The following is a 16,442-nucleotide window of genomic DNA, read 5'->3' on the forward strand; positions in this document are numbered from 1 at the left end:
AAGGGGCAGCTGGTCAAAGCGGGTGAATGTGACCCAGCGTGTGCCCAGGTGGCCAAAAATGGCTGTGGCATCCTGGCCTGCAGGATGGACCTTATCCAGAAATAGGGTGGCCAGCAGGGCTGGGGCACTGATCATCCCTGATGCCTATATAACCTCAGTCACAGTTACAAGGTGCTTCTATAGCTTTAGTTATATCAACATAACCTGAATTATAACTTTTCTGTGTAAATACAACCTGAATCATAGCTTTTATACCTATATAACCCAAATCATAACTTTCTATATCAATATAATCTGAACTATAGCTTCCTATACCTATATGACCCAAATTATGACCTTTTATACTAATATAACTTCAATTATAACTTTCTATACAATGTAATGGCTGTTATAAAGTTAACTAGTTGCTTAATGCTGAATAGACTAAAAACCTCACCAGGTGGATAGCTTCAAAAGCAGAGAAGTATAGCACTAATGAGAAATTGGCAAATGTGAAGCCAATTAGCCACAGAATACAGAATTTAAACCAGTTAGAACCAGAGAGACCAAGGAACACCATAGCTGCACATGCTCTGAGGACAAAGGTGAAGAGTTCAGATGTGAGGAAGATCTTGGGTTTCATCAAGAGAAGATCCCTACAACCACTGAATTAGGGAGGCACAAGCACAGTGCAAAAGAACTATTTATAACCATCAGATCATGTAAATTAGTTCTGAGGTGTACATGATGATGGTATAGTGACATAGTAATACCAAGTGAAATTTACTGGATAAATAAACCACAACACTTGACAAAGGTGGATAAGCTAGGTGGAGAGATACTCCTCACCTCCAGCGCTGCAATAAACAAATACCTGCTCTACAGACACCAGTCTATGGGGTTTTATTTCCAGCCTATCTTTAGGGGTGTGGCATCATTCCCCTGTACTTAGGCTTTTCTAACCTAATTGATTCAGTGATTCTGTGCAACTGGTTGGCACAATTATCCCTCCTGCTGCCAGGCCAGCAGTGACTCGAGGAAGCATTGGGTGTCAGAGGATGTGGCACCCAGTGAGCACAGCTGTGCAAAACCACTGCACTGCCATGTGTGCAGCAGCATCTCCAGGCTTCCATGTGTTCTTCTCCTCTGCCATGTGTGTGAGGGCAGAACATTTGGGTGTCCAAATGGCTTTCCTGCCTCCATCACGGCAGCACCATCCCTGGGAGAATGCTTTGATTTCCCAGAGGAATGTGGTCGCCTTGTTGCATTATGTGTCATCTTTTCCAGCTGCTCCTGACTTCTGAGCAACTACCAGGCTGCCAAACCCGAGTTAGTGACGCTGATCCAAATAAAAAAACCCCCACCATTGTACTCTTTGAGCTGAAAACTCCTCCGTGACTAGGAACAAGGGCTGGCCAATGACGATGACCTTTCTTGCTGGCTGAGAGGGTGGTTAGTGTTTGCAGCATGCAGCCCTGTGAGCCTCTTGTCTGCATACATCAAAACCCTGACTGAAGCCACCCACAATGCTGGAGTGCAAGGGCAAGAACGTGTTGGTAATAATCATTTTGAAGTCCTGTGTCTAAGAAGTGATTTATTTATGAAGGAGAGCTGAATGAGAAATGCAGTCCTTCAGGTGGGAGCTCTCTGAAGAAAAGAGACTGACATCCTGACCCTGGCCACTGACAGGAGTTTTACATCAGTGAAGCTCTAGAATTTATGAGCCAGACCCTGATCTCTGCAACGAAGAGCTCGCTGGGGCTCAGAAGTGCAACAGCACTTGGCTGTGGCTGAGGGTGGTACGGAGAGGACAGAGCCAGACTCTTCTGAGGGCTTTTGCACAGCTAAAGGCAAGAGGCAGGGGTTGAAAGTTGCAGGATGGAATTACAGTGCAATAGAAGGGGAAAAAAATCACTATGAGGGTGGGTAAGCACTGTTACATCAGCCCAGAGGGATGGTGGAATATCCATCCCTAGAGACAGAGAAAAATTATCTGCACAGCTTCTGCGATGCTGTGGTCCTGAGAGAGACTCTGCATCACAAGCAAAGAGGTCACCTCGCAGAGCCCTCCCGGGAGCTGGCAGCTTAACACAGAGAGCTGATAAAGCGAATGTCGCACACCAGAACCCGAGCCTGCTGGCCATCCCACGCCCCGGCAGGACTGCGTCCCTCGCTGTCCCCTCGCTGTCCCCTCGCTGTCCCCTCGCTGTCCCCTCGCTGTCCCCGGGCTGTCGCAGGGTCGCGGCGGCCACCGGCTGGGCACCATTCCTACGGGGAGGGCGCCACCGTGTGGTCGATGCCCGGAACTGCTGCTGCAGGAAGGGACCTGGATTCAGGGTTTGGAAAGATGGGATATTTCTATTTCACTGCAAGGGGGATTAAAAAGAGGTTTTTCACACACATAGGAGAACACCTGCTTGCGCCCAAGGGGATTTCTCAGAGCCTTGTGCCTGGCTGGGCATCAGAGTGGTTAAAAGAAATTGCAGGACCTCATTTCTTCTGCTGTCCACTTCTGCTAGAGCTGCAAGGGAGATGAACAAGCAGTGAATGTTTCCTTAGCTGGCAGCTCCTTCCATTAAAAAGAAAGATAATAAGCAGAACTGTCCCGAGGTGAAAAACCAGACCTGCTGACACTGACAAGGCCAAAACCTGTAGGTCTGATGTGCCTCGTTTTGTGCTGCTCCAGTGAAGTGTGCACGTTGTGCATGTCCTTCAGTACATCCCTGAAGCATTGGCTTTTGCATGCGTGTGCTGACTGACCCTGCCTTTTGTGCATAGATGCCCCAAAGTGCCCAAGATCGATTGGATTCTCTCTGTGTGAGATGGAGAATGAATCTGCATGTGCCCTAAAGCCATGTCTGTCTCAATAGTAGAAATCCAGCTGATTGCCTCCTCCCAAGGGGAAAAGTAATGAATTACTGATGAAAACGCCTACCTAAAATCCAAAAAAGTAAGGCTAGCCAACATTTTAAAAAATACCAGGAAGCTTTTAATTTTCAAGAATAAGTATGATTAATTGTATCAAAAATTTGAAACATGGCTTTCTTTTGAAAATTAGGCTCACTGCTTACAGTCTACCAATACAGCTTCAATCAAGAGGGCTTAGTTTGCACATACAGAGATTCTTCTACCCTCAAATACACAATCCATGAAAGGTCTGAGTCTGAGAGTCAAAACTCCCTTGTGCTTGTCTTTCATCACGTGTAATAAGGAGTCTGCAAGCAGATCACACATTGCATGACTGGTTAGCTTCTTGGCACTCAGATGTATTTCTGTGTACTGGGGCTGTGCTGAATCTCATGTTTCTGGCTGCTTTTCTGCTACTGTTTTCAGTGTCAACACAACTAACTCTGAACAAACATCCTCCTTGATTGCTGTCCCTTGAGCCATGTTGTCTGTTTTGGGGGGAACTTGCAGTGAGTAAGTCTGGGGATTGTGTTCCCCAGATTTGTCCCCACAGATTTCTTCTCCCAGCGAAGGAGATATTTCTCAGGGGCATCTGGTGCAGCTGTTACCTCTATGAAAACATTACTCACAAAATCAGTACTTGCAACCTGAAAAACCTTAAAGCCTCATGGGTTTTCTGAGACCCTGTAGGTAGAAAGCATGAGCCCTGGCTTGGCTAATAATTTTTTATTTGTGAGGCAACTTTCATCCTTTCCATTCCAGGGGCATGAGCACAAGTTGTTGTACAGCCCAGGGGCACTGCTGGTCTGGCAAGGCACTATCAAAGCTTGTGGTCCTTGGGATGAACCCCTGGGATGTTGAGCTCCACAGCAGTATAGCAACAGGGCCTATGGGGAACCACATCTCATGAGCAGTGGCAGAGTGAGGGGTGGGAAACAGCAGAGACTTGCCCTCATTATGCATGGGTCTAGCATGCCCAATTACCCCATCCTCTCCTCACCTCCACAATGTAAAAGACTGTTGTTGAGAGTGGTCATAATTCATGGTGAACACCCTGCCTCCCCCTTACTCCTTTCACACCCACTGCTCTCCATTTTCCTTCCAGAAAAAAATGTGTCTTTGATGAAATGAAATGGCTCAGTCAAAGAACCCCTCAAATGGTTGGGGACCCCTGCAGTTGGCCACCCTTGTCCACTTCCCAGCTCTATTTCTGGCCAAGTTAGGAGTTTAAGTGGGCTGACCTTGTGCCCTGACTGCCCTGGGGGTCAGTGATGAAAGCGGATGGAGGCTTCACAGTCAGGTCTCTTGTGTGTGACTCTTTTGTTCTCAGGACAAGGGTGTGCAGTGCCTGGGACAGTGCTTAATTGTCTGGGGGCACTGCTTTACCCGTCATGCCCTTCCCTGGGTGGCCCCAGCCCTTCTTGCTCATGCGTGGGAGGGAGGCAGCTTCCCCACTCGGGGTAAGGAGGAGGAAGCAGAGTCTGGATTGCTCGGCATCATTTCTGGCTGTTTATCAATCCATGTAATAAATTTTGTGGAGTGCCAGAAAGCAGAGAGAGAAAGAAAGGGGAAAAAAAAGAGCTTCCTGACATTTTGTAACTCCTGTCTGTCACCGGGTGTACCCTTCATTGTCCTTCTGGCACAGACAAGAGCAACATCACCTTGTCCCAGCCAGCTCTTGTGTCCATCCACTGTGCTCCATGAGATTCACCCCATCACTGAGACCTCCCCCTGCCCTTCTGCAGGTGTTTAGTGAAGAAAGCCCCGTGTCAGGCCTCAGGCATTGGGCTTAGTCTAAGTGGAGGTTCACACCAGGGAGGGCAGAAGCTCTGCAGTGGTATTGTGGCTGAGCAAGCCCAGGGCTGGATATATTGAGGCTTCCTGAAAGCTTTCGTTTTGCTAGACCTGAGCTGGGCACCACAGCTGGCACTGCCCTGAGGACATGCAGAGGAGTGATGGGTTTTCTGTAGATCTGCTTGGGGAGGGGAAGGATGCTAGACAACCTGTGGGTGTGATGATAAAGAATTAAAGGTTTACAAAAGCCTTGCCTGGTGGAGGTAGGTCAGCAGAGCTCAGCACTATCATGTGGGAAGCCTTGTACCACTCAAAACCTCTTTGGCTGCCCCCTCAGCATCTTTCTTTTCACAGCAAATCCTTCCTGTGCTTTACATCTTCATTACAGCTGGAGACTGGGGCAGGAGCCTCCCCAGCAGGCCCTCCCCTCTGCCATTTTGGGGAGTGACTGTGCAGAGGAAATGGATAAAAGGAGCCCAGGGTCAGGGTTTAATTACCCCATTGCGTGCAGAGACGAGTGATGGACAGAGACTGTCAGTGGGTCACTGATTAGCTGCCACAGAGCAGACAGAGGAGGGGGGAATTGTGATGAGCCCCTGGGACAGGGCAGTGTTGGGGAGAACTGTGAGACATGGAGATGGCAGCTCGTTGTGGGAGACACTTTTTCTTTTAGTTGTTTCCCCAGTCCTTCATCCCACTCTTTGTCCCAGCTCCACTGGTTAGGGAAAAGTTGCTGCTGGGGTGGCAGGTCCCCTGGGAAAATGGGGAAGAAGGGGTTCTCCATTCTCCTGCACCCTGTGCTGAGCTTTTGTTTCACTGTGGCAAGGTGGCAAGAAAGGATGGAGGGAGGGAAGAAGGGAAGGAGTAATGAAAGCACATGAGGGAAGGAAAGGAAGAAGGCTGAATGAAATGGCTGCTGGCAGGTGAGGTGTAATACACAGACAGTGCTCCTTTGTGCAGCTGTGAAGATCTCTTCAGCGAGATCAACCCAACCAAAGTGCAAACCAGGCTGCCTGTCTTCAGTCCCACTGCCTCACCACTGCCTCCTTTGGACATGGCTGAATGCCTCAGGTAATAAATCTGTCTGGCATCTGTTGGGTCTGGGACTGAGAGAGACCCAGTTCATTCTCTTGGCAGATTTGATGACCTGGTTTTGTGTAGCAGAATGCAGAAGTAGCAAATTTCAGCAAGTCTTAACTCTTCTGCTCCTAATCCCATAGGTAATTCCCCCTGTTCCTTTTCACCCTCATATCAAGCCCTTGTTCCTCATCCCACCATGCTGTCTGAGCCCAGCCTCTCTTTTCCCACATTTAGACACCTCAGTCAACTCATAGCCCTGACCCTGCCCTGAGTCCTGCCAAACAGTGTTACACCTAACCTTCCACCAGTCCTGCTACCCTTGGTCTCAAGACTCCTCTTTTGTCTCCTTTTCTCTACAATTCCTCTACATCCTCTTTTGGAGTCTGATCTTCAGTTTCTACCTCCATTCACAGCTGTCCCCCAAGTTCCTGCTTCCCATGTCCACTCTCCCTATCACTCCTACCATTTCCTCTCCCTTTCTTGCCTTTTCTCACTCATCCTTTACCCCTCTTTCCTGTCCCACTCACCCCTGATCTCCCAGGGTTGTTTGCGTGAATCGTTTCTGGAATCATGAGATCACTGTTATTTTCTGTTTCTGTCAGTGGGAACATCACATTAAGGAGCGTGGATAAGTGACCGGGGGCCATTGGGGTGACTCTGGCACCCCCTCTCCCCACCCTCCCTACCCCCCTCTTCTTCTGTATCAAAGGAAGCTTTGTTGTCCAAAAGCAGAAAGAAAAAAGCAGATAAAAAGGCGGAACATGTGATCTCATTGGCTTTATTTAGCCATCCAGCCATCCCTCCTCTCTTTTCTTGATTCATCCAAAATTATCTAAGTAAGAATCCATAATCCATCCTTGGGCTTCTCATTTGTGAAAGAGATGGTGGTAGATTCCTTTTTTCCAAAGGGACTTCAACAGCTGACCTCTTGGTCTCCACAGGGTGCAAAGATGACCCTGATGGGGCTCTCTAGACAGTGCAATGCCTTTGATTGCAGTAGTCTTTGCATCAGGAGTGTGGCATCCCACCCTGTGAAGGAGAATTGAAGCAGGGAGATGCAAATCCTTTTCCTTAAAGTTTCACTATTGCTTAGTGGGGGATTCCAGGAGAATCCAGCAATGCATTGCTTCATCTGGGGCATTGCTTGGTGGGGAGGCTTATATTTGTAGCGTTAGATGCACAACATTTGAATTAGCGAGTTTCTGTATCTTCCAGGGACTTGTTTTTTTTACAAGGGCAAAATTCTTCATCTCAGGGTGCCTCAGTTGTCTTTTGTGATGGATGTGATCAGTGTTTATTTACCAAGGCTCACTGCACACTCCTGGTGAGCACCCTGTCTGATAGAGCTACTGTGGGAGTTACAGGAAGGATCTCTGTGTCTGTGCTGGGGTTCATTTAGATGCTGTCAAGCCAGGAGGCAGGAAAAAGGATTATTATATGTTCATTCCTTTGTTGTTACATATTAGATGAGTTTGAGGCTTTCCAGTGAAAGCTGCCCTGCACACTGCTTCAAAACAGTATGGTTGACTAAGCAAAAATCCTTATTGTGGGCAGAGCCATACGAACATAAAGAGTTGGTCAGTGCATCGTTTTCATGATGTTTTAACCAGCTTGGTTAAAATCCACCAGACAAGAAGTCCTTCTAATATGGGAATATAATGGCCCTTTTATCTTTATAGTCCATTCCCCTTCTCTACAGGAGTGAAAATTCTCTGCGTAATGCCTTACATCCACAGCTTTGTGTGTGTTTGTGCAGGATGTGGCTGAGGCTGAAATTTAATGATTGTTTCAAGGACCTTCCCAAATAGTTAAGGCACTGAATGGGAGAAGAATGCAGAAAGCCTGGCAGATGGATGCAGGCAGCACATGCCGTGTTCATCCAAAGCATGACATGGACTGAGATCGACTCAGGACAAAGGGTGGTCAGAGGAGTGAAGAGGGTCAGTAGAGAAGAAGGTGAGTAGAAAGGCAGAAGGATTTGTATCAGGGGAGACTGAAGAATTTTATTTTGTTGCAGAAGGCAGTATCAGTGAAGTATATACCCAAATGCTGTGAAAGGAAGGGAGGTGGGAATTTGGCCAAGGAATTGTTTCTGTTGCAGAAAGGTCATTGTAGAAGTTGCAGTGACTTTGGCATCATGTGGTCTTTTACATATCTGGGTACGTGTAAGGTGACTCAGTGAAGCACTATGTGCAAGGAGACTATAGCTGGAAGGATGTCTGTGGGAATGCCTGAGGTATAATTTCAATGGGATGTGGGAAGACGTGATGTTCATGGGGATTTGCCACAACTTTCCTGTGGTGGGAGATCATGCACAAGAAGATTTACAGCAACAGTGCAGAGAAACTATGTGATGCTACAACCCATCCAAGAGAGAGTGTCAGCTCCAACTTTTGAACAACTAAATCAGTAAATGCAGAGGCAAGAAAGAGATTTTTTTTGTGTATGCTTCCCATGTATTTTTAAATAAATGCTGAGTTCCCATAAAAATCTGACCCATTGTAGCTGCCACTCGACTGCTGCCAGTTCTGGGTCCTATCATTTGATTTTCCTGAAACAGGCACCGTGACTCAATTCACAAGATATTTCCATTAGCACATCGGGCTGATTCAACTTATATCCTGCCCTGTTGTGTCTCACTCACTCTTGCCCTACTCTAAGAGAAGCCCAGTGGAAGGCAGAGGGCTCTTCACAGAGATGCTCAAGGTCTCTATCAGATAATAGGTGAAGAAATATTTGCCATGACCAAGCTATGGTAATTTTTTGCCATTCCTTAGTCACTTGGCAGCCAATGGAGGGAAGAGGCGAGAGCAGGGTGGGGGAGAGTAAATGAGACAGAGAGAGGAGAACAAAAGATTCTTTTGTGGCACAAAGAGAGAGAAAAGGGAAAGCATCACCAAATGCCCAGAAGCCATGTTTGTAACAAGAGACCTATTCTCTCAGCTACTTGGAAAACAACTTGGAGTAAAAGGCCCTGGTTGAATTAACCCTTCATGGAGGCGATTTACTGTGCGTGAGGGAAAGAGGCATGGCCACAAGAGCAGTCTTGGCTCTTGGGCAATTTAAAACAAGGATTAGTTTGTCCAGGAAGAGGACCTAGGGATGATGGTTGGTGGTTTGACCATACCGAAGTTTTAAAATATCAGATGTCCTTTCTCCATAGGAGCTTTGGTTTTGGAAAAGAACACTGGAGGGTTTTTTGCAGCATATGAGGTGATGACTCTTTTCCATTGACATTTTTCCTAGGGGTGCTGGCAGCTAGGAATATGGAGTAAGGAAAACACCACCCCTAAAATATATGGCTTACTCCAACATGATCTTGTCCCATCACAGCCTCCGTGAATTCAGTTTCTATTGCTGGCCTTCAAAAACTCACTTCTCTCACATTGTATCTCTCTTGCTCATGTCTTCGTCCTCCCTTTGGCTGAGAAGAACAATATTACTAGAGTTATGGGTTCTCTGTAAAAATTAATTGAAAATATGTCAAATTTCCATTTCCAAAGAAACAAGCATCTTTAATTCATTGTGAACTCTCTCCCTTAGCCTCCTCCATATTATTTATAAGGAATTTTCCTCTTTAGTTGAGCTGCTCTTTGGGTGAAGGGAGACTTCTGTGATGATCATACCAGAAAAAGTTCTACCCAAGGAAAAAGAATCTGCACCTATTTGAAGATAAATATGGGATGTTGGCATATGCTGTGTGGCTTTGACTGCAAGCTTGCTCCTGGGTGCTCTACAGGAGCAAGACAGGCAGATCTCAAAGAAAGGTTCTCCTCATAACAGTGCAGAAGGGACTACACCCTGCCTCTGGAGCTTCCTGACACAGTGCCAGGCAAAGGAGTACAAAGAGCAGTGTGGAAATGGAAAGAACTTTCTCCTCTCTGCTTCACTGTCTCACCAGGTCAGGAGCAGTGTCCTCCCATCCTGGGTCACCCATCCCCCTGGGCTGATGGCACAGATGGGGAGGATGCAGTGGGTGCCCCTGGAGCCATGGTCAGGTGGGCTGCCAAGAGGATGTGAGATGCACGCAGCCTTGCAAATGTGCTTTCGTAAATAAGCCATCACATGGGACCAGTGCGTGTCTGCTGGAGCAGCAGTTTGAAAACAACCAGCAAAATCATGTGGCAACACAAGGCTGCAGGCTCCCAGCCCTCCACAGCTCCCTAATCTTCTTGCTCCCTTTCCCTTCTATCTCTCTCTCTCTCTCTCTCTCTTACTGAGATGGTAACCTCAAAAGCTGGAGTTGGATTTTGCTCCCACTAACCTAATCCAGGGCTTTGGGGTGTTTGTGTTGGCACTTGGTGTTGGTGTTCAACCTACCTGTGCTACTCAGATCACCTGTGCTGTGTGATGTCCCTGCACTCCTGCCAGGGGAATTTGCATATTGAGTCTCCTAAAGGGATTGAAGGACATTTACCCTGAGGGGATGCTAAATATGATTAAACCCGTTGCTCAATGGGATTTTCACTATTGCAGGTGAGTCTGGCAGAAGCTGTCTTTTTCTTGGCAGTACAGTTTTAATACCTGATGGCCACTTACTGGAGTTACTTGTAAGGTCAGAAGGGAGAGTTCTGAAGATTCTAAAATAAAAAAACTTGAAGATCTCCACTGCTGCCTCATACAACTCATTCACTGTAGCACAGCAGAGAGTCTCAGAACACTGAGCTAATAGTAGGTGGTGTTCTGTGAAGAACAAATGCTACTACACTGTCAATTAATGCACATCTTTGAGCCTTGGCTCCACTCATGGCCTCCTATTGTCACTGAGGTCTTAAGTGCACATGGTGACCACCTTGAATGCAAAGAGCTCAGAGCCAGCAAGGAACTGAGGGATTTATTGGGCTGTGCCAGGTGAGGCTCAACCTGTCCCATCGTCCTAGCATTTGGGTGGTCTTGTTGAGTCCACCTTCCTCTACCATACATTCCTCTACCATACATTCCTCTAGCTAACATTTCCTCTAAGCTGGCTTTTCCTAGCTTAGAAGCTCAGGATCTGAGTCTGCAGTTTGTAAGACCTTTACCTTTTCTTGCATTATGCATTCCTCCCAGCTCACCTCAGCCTCTCCTCTCCTCTCCTCTCCTCTCCTCTCCTCTCCTCTCCTCTCCTCTCCTCTCCTCTCCTCTCCTCTCCTCTCCTCTCCTCTCCTCCCTTAGGCTGTGCAGAATTTGGTTCTGAAAATGGGACTGGTTTGGACCTAGTCAATATTTACAGCAAATGGGAATGGGCTTGATGGAAAGAGTTTGCCTCAATACAGTGCTGCTGAACTGGTGTGAATAACTTCACTAGAGCTCGTTTAAAAGTTCTGTTTCTCTTATACCAGAACCTGTCACCCCACTTGGCAAGCTGTTTGGTGGACCAACTTTCCATGGATAGGAAAAAGATTATTCAGCAAGTGCTGAAATGGGATTCCCAAAAAGCTGACAAAAATCTTTCATTCCTCAGTGTCCAGCTGCTCCAGGCTATCTCTTTCTCCACAAGCTGTGAGTGATTCACAGCAGGACATCTGCATCTTCTTCCCAATTTGATCCAGGACAAGTCTATTCTTCAACTGGCATCCTAACTGTAAAAAGGAAAATCCTCCTGTCTGAGAAATTCCCCCACCAGGAATCATAGAATCATGGAACCATAGAATGGTGTGGTCTGGAAGAGACCTTAAAGATCATCTAGTTCCCCCCCAGCCATGGCATGGGCAGGGATGCCACCCAATAGACCAAGTTGCTCCAAGTTCACTTAACCTGACCATGAACAGTTCCAGGCGTCAGCAGGGATGGCTACCAGTGTTTGAAGTGAGAAAATACAACCTGAAAACCTCTCACAGGACTTATATTTTGACTAGGTTTCCTTGACAGAACAAAATTTCATCCAGTCTAATATGGTGTGTATAACACATTGCCACAGTGTTACTTATCAAGGGAGTAAAATAAATTCTTAGATACAGGATTAAGCCCCAAATAAAAAATTAGGTCTGTTTCCAAATAAATTATGCCTCAACATTAAAGATTCTACCTGGAGGATCTGGCAAGTCAGTCTAGGTCACAGTGCTGCCAAATCCTTTCCCTCTGTACTTGTTCTGTCTCTGCTTTAAAAAAAAAAAAAGCCAAAACAGAAAGAAATGTGTAGTGACGGGTAGGAGATGTTGTGGTCTCGGGGAGAAGCAGAGCCCCATCTCCTTACACAGCTAGCAGGGAGTGGAGCAGGAGAGCGGAGGGTAGCACAGTGCTGTACAGCTGCAGGGCTGCTCACAACAGGGCAGAGCTCCCAGAGAATGTGCTCTTTGTTCCCTGCCTTTAAAGGGTAGGAGAAACACTTATGCATGGCAAATTAGCCCAAAAATGTATTTCTCTAAAACACCCGATTGTCTGGCCAGCTCTGCAGCTGCAGGGAAGTTCCAGGGAGAGAAGGGGGAGGCGGCGGGGAAGGAGGAGGGAGGCAGGGAAGGAGGATATTGATGGCTGGGAGGAGGGGGGAAAGGCAAGATGATTGTGCGAATGAGGGAGAAATTCTCATGCCTTCATTAAAACAGAGCTGATCAGTGAGCCAGGGGTCCCCTGAGAGTGGGGCTACCTTGGTGGTCAGGGGAGCACGGATACAGTGGGGTAGGGAGAAGAGAGGACAGCCAGCTGTGCTGTGGGCAGCGTGGGAGCAGCGCTGGTGCAGCCGGCGGTGCCGGGGAGTCCTGCCACCCGGCAGGTTCAGCTGTGCCATCTGGGCCGGGATGCTCCGCCAGCAGTGCCATGCTCCTCTAGTCACCGTGGCGCGTGCCCTGGGGGGCTGTGGCTCCTCTCCTGCTCCAGAGCAAAGTGCACAGGGGTCCACTGTCTTCGAGGAGCAGGGCCTGTGCTCTTCCCAGGGGTGGCACTTAAAACATCCCAAATGTACCTCTTGATTAGGAAACTGATCTGGGCTTGTTAAGAATTTCCAGCTTAATGCTGATACCAATTTAAAAATTCCCAGACCATTGCTGGCAGAAAAGTGATTCCTTGAACTTCCCTGGGTTTGGGAAGCAAAATCTAGTGATAAGATTCTTGACAATGGCTCAGACTGTGAAGTTCATGGTGAATGCCACAGTGCTGTCCCTGCCCCAAGGGATGGCACTGAAAGCAGTCAGGCTCACCTTGAGTGCAGCTGAGATCTCAGAGTCCAGGGAGTATCTCCCACATGGTCTGGGATGAGACATCCTCTTCATGTGTGTGTATTTATTTTCTTTTCCATTACCTGCTGATGTGGAAAGAGAGGTGGTCCCTGCTGCAAACTACAGCACTTTGCAGGCACAGCCTTGAGGCAACCTGGCTGGTCCTCACCACTGCCCACTGAATGCTCCTGGGGACATCTGCAGAGTTATCCAGATGCTGCCTGCAGAGGAAGCAGCTCAGGCTAGGCTTTGCTTTTTAGGACACCCAGGGGTGGACTTGCCTGCAATAAATCCAGGTCCCAGTGCTCTGTCCTTTCTGTCATGTGCCATGGCCTACTTTGGGCAGACACTAACTTCTCCTTCAAAGTCACCAGTGCCACCTGGTGCGAGGACTGTGAGACTGGGAGGTAGCCTTGGGTTAGGCCAAGCTTAGACAGCCCATGAGAAAAAAGAGACATGACAGTCTCAGATGGGATTTGGCTTCAATACGTTCCCGTGGCTGTCCAGCTCAGATTAGGATTGATGTTGCCACCAGTTCAAGTTGGCACAGGCAAACTCTACTCTGTTTCCAGGTTGCTGTTATACTCATCATGTGACCAAAGGTTTTTAAGGAAAACCCTGTAACTCTTTGGGTTTGTAATCCAGATGTCCTATAAAGTCCTCTCTTGCTGGACTGGAGGAAGGGAAGGACTAGTGCACCTCGATGATTTATCTGAACAAGTAATGATAGTGACTGCTGGTGAGAATAATTCACAGAATCATGGAAAGGACCACAGTGGGTCATTGGACCAGCCTTTCTGCTCAAGCAGGGTCATCCTAGAGCACATGGCATAGGATTGTGTCCACACAGTTCTTGAATGTGAGGAAAACTCCACAACCTCCCTTGGCAGCCAGTTCCAGTGCATGGTCACCTGCACAGTAAAGAAATTTGTCCTCATATTCAGGTGGAAATGCCTGTGCATCAGTTTCTGCCCATTGCCCCTGGTCCAATTGCTTGGACAATTGCCTATTCATGCTTTGATTCTTGCCTATTCATTCTTTCTTTTCAGAGGTTTTATGAAGACGCTTTAGTTAACAGTGGGTATGGAAGTAACTGCTGGATACAGAGCAAGGTCTGACTGAGGGAAGCCAGAATCCAGTTTGAGAATTTCCTATACTGGAGAAGCTTATCAGACTTTTCTTGAAGAGGTGTGATGAGCAGAGGAGGAGGTGGGGAGCTGAACCACTCTTTAAATTAGGAGTTGGAAAGTTGCTGGCAGCTGTATAATCCTGTCATCACCACCTTGCACATTTCTTTATGGCCAATTCACTCTATCATTTTATGTTTACATGGGAGAAGAGAGGATGAAAAATGTTAGCTTTAATCAAGTCAGCAATCCTTCTTGGCTTTGACACACTTAATTTTCCACTCAGCTGAAAGAGATTCTTCTGCATGCACTGACATACATCCCTGTGATGAGGGAGATTCTGTCCCATTCCCTCCTCTCAGACCTTCATATCCCTGCCACTCCTTATATGTCCCTTGAAAAACACCCTCAGCTGCTGCCACACAAACATCTGTGACCACATTCCACGAATTTAACCTTAATTTTTAAGGCTGCAAAGCTACAGTCAGTGCTGGGTTTCATGCCTGACCTTCAGAGAGTGGGTGACAGACTGATGGCAGGTCTGCCGTGAGTTCTGAGATCCCTTGTGCCAAGAATCCAAGCACATGCCAGCACTTTGTGGAGACCCTGAGACCTCCCAACTATGCTAAGGATGTGGCATCATCAGGTGGAAATTAATGGTACCAGGGAAGCATTTATTGGTTAATAATTTGCTAAGAAATGGGACTTTGAGGCAATGAAACCAGCTGCAAATTCAGACATAATCCAACAAGTACTTTAGACTAGAAAGCGAGTGTAGAAGATGGATTTTTAAAATATCAAAACATTTCATTTCAGGGCAATCTTGCTGAATTATTCTTTTCTAAATGCCAAAATGTTGTGAATGGACATTTTCAAAGTGAATTTCTAACATTATGTTTCAAGCCAGCATTTTGCATTTAAAACTTGACACAGGTTGAAAGATGAGAGGTCAGTCACAGAGACCTAATAGCAATGAAATAAAATTTGCTATTTCAAGTTCAGAATGATGTTTCAATCTCTGAGTTATGCCACTTGAAATAAAAATTAAAAATCACCACAGAGCTCCTATGCGTGTTCAGATCAACATGCCCCTAGCTGACACCTCTGAAGTGGTGGAGTATTTGGAGCAGAAATAGACAGTTTGGCCAGGATAAAACCAGCCACTAGTGGCCTGAAATAAACTATAAAATGCCCTTATACATGCCAGACAGAATTTAATTTGCCTATTAATAAATTTCACTTTGATCTCAATAAGGCTCCTTATGGTGGGATGTGAACCTCTTAGGGATGTTTGCATCCATCCAGCTCCATTGGAAGCAAGAGGCAATGATGAGCAAAGCCCCTGGGCCTATGGCAGTTTTACCCTACTGGCAATTAGCTTTAGGCAAAATGGCAACCAAAGTGTTATCATTTTCCCTCGATCCCTGGGAGCACTGTCCTGCTGATCTCCATGAAAACCAGTGGAGCTCTTCATGGCCATGTGCCCATAGGCAGCTCCAGGGGAAAAATGCAAGTATTAGCAAGATCTGGGTGCAAGAAGATCTCTGCTAATCTGGGAGGTGGCCCTACTACTTCTTAGAATGGGTAGGTATGTTGGGGATGACAACCAAGCAGGATGAAGGACACTAACAGTGCTCTGAGAAGATGCTGTGCCCCCCAACTGCCTCTTCTGTACAACAGCAGGTTCAGTCTCTCTAGGGACGTGAGGATTAGCCTTCCTCCCCCTTCCCCGCCAGCGCCAACTCCTCACTCCCGCTGCCCCATCCTCCCTGCCATGCGCACGTGGTCCCGGCTGGCCATGAATAGAGTTGGCACGGGTGGGCCCAGCCTGAGCCACTGGGGCTCACGACTCCCGACCTGAATAAGCAGCATAAAGGCACAGAGCAGCCCCGTCGCGGCTCTGTCCCGACCCATCCTCCCCAGCTGCAACAGCATCCGCTGTGGGCCCAGACCGGCCATTCTTATCGAGTCCTTCTGTGCAGTTTGTCTTTCTCTCCCTCTCTCTTCTCTCCCCCACACCCCCGCCTTTTTTTTTTTTTTTTTTTAATCCCCTTTTTTCAAACATATCATTACAGGAGCAACAAAAAAGATGGGACAATACAGCCATTGATGAACTGCTCTCGTCCTCCAGTCCCGATCCCCCCCACTCCCTCCCTCCCCTTCTCTGGTGCGTGCCAACACTCTTTCCACCCGCCCAGGGCTGGAGCCAGCGCCAAACAACCTCTGCTAATAAACAAGAGGAACCAGATAAACCAGGAACACAATAGAGGGATTTGTTGCACTTTAGTGATGGTGGGAACAATGTCAACTCCGTGGCGCAGCTGCATGGACCCCCTCCCATCCTCTCCCCCCAACGCCTCGTGCCCCCCGCGTACTTGCAGCCCAACACTGTGATTTATGAAAGGCCAAAGGTCACCGTGCA

This window comes from Lichenostomus cassidix, chromosome 1Aa (assembly GCF_008360975.1).
Source record: "Lichenostomus cassidix isolate B80296 chromosome 1Aa, HeHo_3.0, whole genome shotgun sequence".
In the NCBI taxonomy this organism is placed as follows: Eukaryota; Metazoa; Chordata; class Aves; order Passeriformes; family Meliphagidae; genus Lichenostomus; species Lichenostomus cassidix.